Source organism: Rhinatrema bivittatum, chromosome 2, assembly GCF_901001135.1.
Source record: "Rhinatrema bivittatum chromosome 2, aRhiBiv1.1, whole genome shotgun sequence".
NCBI lineage: Eukaryota > Metazoa > Chordata > Amphibia > Gymnophiona > Rhinatrematidae > Rhinatrema > Rhinatrema bivittatum.
Genome location: NC_042616.1, coordinates 154,060,151 through 154,066,971, shown reverse-complemented (window position 1 = coordinate 154,066,971; position 6,821 = coordinate 154,060,151).

Sequence of the window (6,821 nt, the reverse complement as noted above, 5' to 3'; positions counted from 1 at the left end):
TTCTGTATTTGAGGGTCTATCTGTGTTTTGCATGTGTGACTGAAGTGAGTTATTCTGTTAATGTGTAATTTCTAATTAGGGATCTATATCAGCTTGGATTGTTCTGTTTTCCTAATTGGGGGTTTATTACTATTTTAGGCCTGGTGTAATATTTATATATTAACTTTCATAGGTAGGGTTGTTGCTGTTTGAATGGCTCTCTGAGGGTCATGCCCATGCCCAAGATGCATTACAGTAGGCCTAATACCATATATCAGGGCTTCCCAAACCTGTCCTGGGGACTTCACAGCCAGTTGGGTTTTCCGGATATCCAGAATGAATATGCATGAGATACATTTGCATATCATGGAACTTCAGTATATGCAAATTTATCTCATGCATATTCATTGTGGATATCATGAAAACCCAACTGCCTGCCGGGTCCCCAGGACAGGTTTGGGAAGCCCTGCCATATAGGTTTGAAGTATTTCTTGTTTTTTTGCAGGGTTTTCTGGTTGACACCTCAGCAGTGCATGTAAATATTATATACATATTGTAAGTTATATTTTTACTTCAGAAGACTGTGCTTTGAATGTTCTTTTTCATGTAAAATCTGTTATTATAAATGCATAATTTTTAATTGTGTGTGTGGAGGGTGTGATGGGGTGGGGGGGTGCAAGGCTGTAAAAGTTTTCCTAGGGCACCTAATACTCTTGCACTGGCCATGGGCATTGCTGTACAAACCTTGGACAGAGTCTCCCAGCTCGTGGTGTCATGTGTTGTATAATGGGGGAAGGCCCAGTTTTTTACTTGGCCAGAGGCGCCAAATTGCTTGGCTACAGCTCTGTAACCTTAATTCTCCTATTTTTATTAACATTGAATTAACTGTTCGCTTAGGGTCCTATACACGAAGGGCCCGATATTCAGCTATATCCGGCTAAATTACAAGGGATATTCAGAGGCATGACTATGCCGCTGAATATCCGCACACAAATCTCTACTTAATCAGATAAGTTATATCCAGGGCCGGCGGAAGCACTAGGCGAACTAGGCGATCGCCTAGGGCGCTGAGCATTAGGGGGCGCCGAGCCGCTGACGGCCAATGGCCGCCGGTGGACGTCATCCCAATGGCAGATACACACAGCAAGAAGATCGCAGGGCCGTGGTACAGTCGCGTCTAAACATGCTGGTGCTCCTCCTCCTTCCTGCCCGCGCGGCCCCGGAAGAAAAATGTTGCCGGAGCCGCGCGGGCAGGAAGGAGGAGAAGCAAGGAGGAGGAGCATCAGCCAATGCAGGAACTTCTCCTCCTTCCTGCCCGCGCGGCCCCGGAAGAAAAATGTTGCCGGAGCCGCGCGGGCAGGAAAGAGGAGGAGGAGCATCAGCCAATGCAGGAACTTCTCCTCCTTCCTGCCCGCGCGGCCCCGGAAGAAAAATGTTGCCGGAGCCGCGCGGGCAGGAAAGAGGAGGAGCATCAGCCGCGTGCCGGAAGGAGGAGGAGCATCTGCCTCGTTCAGAAGAGGATCAGCGCGGCTTGAGAAGACCGGGGCCGCTGCAGAGCCCATCCTGCAGTGGCCCGTGAAGAGGAGGCCCAGAGGTGAGAGAGAGAGAGACTGAGGGTTTGTACAGTGTGTATGTGTGCGTGTATGAGATGAGTTGAGAGACTGTGTGTGTGTGTGGGAGTGAAGACCTGAATGTTTGCAGAGACAGCATGGGAGAGCCTTTGTGTGTGTGAGAGACAGCATGTGGTAGTGAGAGCCTGTGCTTGAGCAAGACAGCATGTGGGAGTGAGAGAGAGCCTGTGTGTGTGAGTCAGCATGTGACAGTGAGAGCCCGTGTGTAGGAATGATTGTATGAGATAGAGCATGTGACAGTGAGAACCTGTGCTTGAGCAAGACAGCATGTGGGAGTGAGAGTTAGACAGCATGTGCAAGAGAGAGACTGTGTATAAATGATTGTATGAGGGACAGCATGTGAGAATGAGTGCCTGTGTATGTGAGAGAGAGAAAGCATGTGAGAATGAGAACCTGACTGTGTTTGAGGGAAGCAGACAGATGGAGAGAAAATAAATATGTTATAAAAGGAATTGGCAAAAAAATAAGAAAGGGAAGGTGGAAAAAAAAAAGCCTGTGACCAACCGATTAGAAAACTAAGATCAGACAGCAAATGTAAAAAGAAATAAATTACTTTTTACTGATTGGAACATGTAATCTTTGGGAATGTGCAAGAGTAGCACTTTCTCTATGCGGATCTCACAATGTACGAGATCAGCATAGAGGAACTGGAAGCCCATGGGGCCTGCACAGAGGAGGCAGCAGAATGGGCTTCAGTGCCAATAGCAGCAATCAGCACCTCCGCAATAGCCATACAGCGGCAGTGACAGTGGCAGCAGAAGAATGAGAGAGGCTCTGAGGTTGCTGGCAAAAGAAAGAGAGGGGGTCTCTGCCTTTAGTGTGTGCATGTGTATGAATGGGAGTCTGCCAGGGGGTGTGTGTGTGTGAATGCATGGGTGTCTGCCTGAGGGTGTGTCTGTGAATGAGAATGTATGGGTGTCTTCCTGGGGTTTGTATGTGTGAGAATAGGTGCCTGCCTGTTTGTGGTGTATGGGTGTATGTGAGAATAAATTGGTGCCTGCCTGGGGGTCTGTGTGTGTGAGAATGAATGTGTGCATGCCTGGGGGATGGGGAGGGAGTGGTGTGAAAATGAATGGGAGCCTGCCTGGGGTTCAGTGTGAGAATGACTAGGAGCTTGCCTGTGTGTGTGTGTTTGTGTGTATGTGAGGGAGCCAGTGAGAGTGAGAGCATGAGTGTGTATGAGAAAATCCAGGGGAGTAAGAGTTTGTGTGGGGGTGTGTGTGGAGGGGGAGAGAGTGCCTTAGAGCCTGAGTGTGTCAGTGTCTGTGAGAGCGAGAGGTTATGGTTGGGTATAAGAGCATGAATGTGTATGTATGTGACAGTGTATGTGTGAGAGAGAATGGACATGTGAGTATGTGTGAGAGAGAGAGGATAACCTCCTAATCCTCGACAATATCAGGGTGACTGGAAATCAAGAGCTCCCATGTATGGACAGCAGGGGCTTTTTAAAATCCTTATTAATTTTAATTATTGTGTGTTATTTGATATATGTACTGTTTTGAAATATTTTATTGGTGTTTGGGAAATTGTAAAAAATGTATATGATTTTAATTAATAGAAATTCTATTTATCAGTAGTTTTAAAATATTTTATTAGTATGGTTTTACTATTATAACTGATGCTTTGTTTCTTGATTTTATTTGTTTTATGAGGAATGGTGGTTCTGTTTTTCCATTATTAATACACAGAGTCTGGCTTCTTGGGGTTTCCATTCCAGTTTTTGTCTAATTTGTGCTCCTTTATTTTGTATTCTGTATTTGGTGAGGGTCTGTCTCTGCTCTGTGTGTGTGACCACGATGAGAGATTCTGCTAGCATGTAGTGTCTGTATAGGGATCTATAGCAATCGGGTTTGTTTTGTTTCCTCAGTAGGTGGTGTATTGTTATCCCAGGACCCAGTGTAATATTTACCCTTGCTTTTTCACAGGTAGGGTTATTATTGTTTGAATCCTTGGTGTTATTACTGTTATGTTATGATGGGATTGCAGTATAGATTTTGGGTGTCTCTTTTGCGGTGCTTTATGTTAGTTCACAATGTGTCTGGCAGTGGAAGGTGTTTGTGCTGCTGTTACTGTGAGGTGACACCAGAATTTGAAAATATCTTTTAGTATGATGAGCTGTAAGGGAAACATCCAAGCTCCATTGTTTGGGGGAATTTCAGTGGATGCACAGAGATACAGAACTGGAGGTGCAGGATTTATATTGACATTCTGTCCCTTCCTATATATTCCAGACTTCACTCTCATAGCCATATAGAATTAGTTGAATGAGGCTATCAAATAATTTTATAGTAGTTTTACTAGAAGTGTGAAACTGGCCAGCTTTTTAAAATAATGCAGAGGACCCTTTGGACTTTTTTTAACACTTTTTTTTATAACCAATTTTAAAGCAGGATCCATGCTATAGAGGTGGGTGTGATGAAGAAATGTCATTTTGGCTCCCCCCCCACCCAAAACAAATTCTTCTGTCTAGAGATGCCACTGATTTTCTGTGGCACACAAATGCATTGGCCCCTGGGCGCTGGAGACCCTTGGTGCGCCACTGGGTGCGAGCCATATGGGGCCGCAAGTGGTGGCAAAGAGAAGTGGAGATTTGGTGGGCCGCAAGCAGTGCCCAATCTGCTCGCGACCCAGAAAACCCCAGTCAGCGGGCGTGATTGAGAATGAGGTAGGAGTCGGGGCCGAGACCGGGGGGGGGGGGGGGGGGGGCGCAAGGAAGAAGGCTCGCCTAGGGCGCCAAATCCCCTTGCACCGGCCCTGGTTATATCCAGCCTTCGAGAGCTGAACATGCTTTGAATATGCTGCCCTAAGTGTTTTTTCCATAGACACAAAAGGCCTGATAAATACACTAAGGCTTTTCTCCCAATCTTTGTCAATGGGAAAAGACCTTTATAGCCTGGCATGGACTGAACTACAGCAAGGAAATAGTATAATCCTCCACATCTTCTGGGTGTGCAGTAAACGGGATCTCTCAGTATGGGCCAGAGCTTCCCAAACCCTCTCCTTGGGACCCCACAGCCAGTCAGGTTTTCAGGATATCCACGATGAATATGCATGAGATAAATTTGCATAGATGGAGTCTCCATGATATGGAAATTTAATCTTGCATAGTCATCGTGGATATCCTGAAAACCCAATTGTCTGTGGAGTCCCCAGGTAAGCCCTGGTAAATGCGGTGCAAACACTCCTCTGGAAAGTTGCTAAATCAGTCTCAGGATAGTGAATGAGGAGAGCTAAGAGTTCTATCCTGAAAGTTATAGGGGGAAGGAGCATGTAGCAAGTCGTTCTTTGGTTAGTGGAGTGTGGAGAGTTCAGGCCTAGTATGTCACCATTGGCAGAAACATCAGAGGCTGCCACGTGGATTTACATTTTATATTATAAAATCCAGTGGTTTTCTGTCTGAGGCTTCCTTTTGGTCACTTTTGTTGATGATTCCTGTTGGTCAAAGCAGTGCAGCATTGCCTTCTCTCTGCTTCCCCTCTCTGCCTGGTGGAATGGTAGAGGAAAGGGAGGGAGAGACAGAGAAACACAACCCCCCCCCCCCCCACCCTCTCTACTCCAGTAACAAAGAATTCACACCTCGCATGACTTTTTGTATGTCTGTCATTCCCTCTTTGAGAAAAAATCCACAGTAAAGAAGCTAATGGGAATGCAGTGGATAATTTCACTTCTTGTTCTATAAAATAGTCATCAGCTTTTAAAATATCAGCAAAATTCATTAGCACCGCGAAATGCAGGGGTGGGAGGTAAGGGTAGAGCACAGATGTCAAGAAAAAGAAATGATATCAAAGCAGCAAATTGCTAACTCATTTTCACCTGCCGTGATGATGCGCACTGTGTGTCGATTACTGGAAGATTTGAAACTGCAGGAAGCAGCCAGCAAATCTCCACAGGGAGAATTTTGCTCACCAGCACAGAAAGATAATGATACTGTAACACAATTATAGCAGGAAAGGAAAAGGCATCTCTGGTATACTATGGCGTCAATAATACTGAAAATAGTAAGGTAACACTTGATGAGGTGACTTTATATGGGACCTTAATCTCTGCTGTAAGACAAGACAGAAAGAAATCTATGAGCAGCACTACTGTGTAGCAGACTCTGTATGGAAAGAATAATGGTCGCTGTAGCATGAACCATTCCAAGAGCTAATCCATCTTATTGACTTAGTGGTAATGTGTTATTGTAGCCACAGGGGAAACCCACATTTAAAACTGATCTTGGTAACCTCTCTTACTCTGAATGTTATTAGATTAAACTTGCAATTGTCCCAGGGAATGTGCAAGATTAAAAATTCTATTCTGAGATATTGCACCAATTAGGACCTTGGTAGCTCATGTAAAATGTCAGTATCCTGGGACAATACCTCTTTTACTAAATACTGTATTTTTACATGCCACTTATTCTCGTTCTACCTCTGAACTAATGACACATTACATTTGAGATGTGTTTGGCATAGTATTTATTTTAGTTAGTTATAAACATTTGATATTCTGCCTTTTCTTAAGTTAGTCTCAAAGCAGATTGCAATCAGAATTACAATCCAAATTGCAATCAATCAAATCAAAGAAAATAAATATGAGGTTAGATCATGTACAGTATACAAGTATGGATAAAGATAAGAGGTAGATTGTAAAGAGTCATCGAAGTTGAAACAGAACATAGAATAGGTAGGTGATAAGGGATCCAGTGGGTGAAATGGATAACATGTGTTGCGTCCTGATGCGGACGTGGCCACTAGCTCATGGGAGAGCGTGAGCCCCTGGATCATGGTGCAGCTCAGGGAGGAGCCCCAAGGCACACCGTGAGAGGTGAGAGCATGCAAGCACGGGTGGAGCAGGAACAAAGCAGGACTGGAACTGGAGCAAGGAACTTGGAACAGGCACCAAGCAGGATCAGCCTTCTGCTGGACCTACATGCACCAGGGTGACCCAGCAACGCAATGCTGGTCACGAGAGTAGCACCTCCGGCCACTCAATAGCCTTTTTGGACCCGCCGCTTGGGAACGACGAGTGAGTGAGGCCAGACGGAGGCTGAGGGCAGGAACAAGATGAGGACTTGGAACTTGGAAGGACTCAGATTACTCAGAAGACTCAGAAGACTCGGAACAAAGATTCAGGTAACTCAGAAGATCACAGGCAAGGATTAAGGATTCAGACGAAAGTACTAGGTGAGAACTGCATTGCGGCGCGCCCTACACAGCCACCCATGGC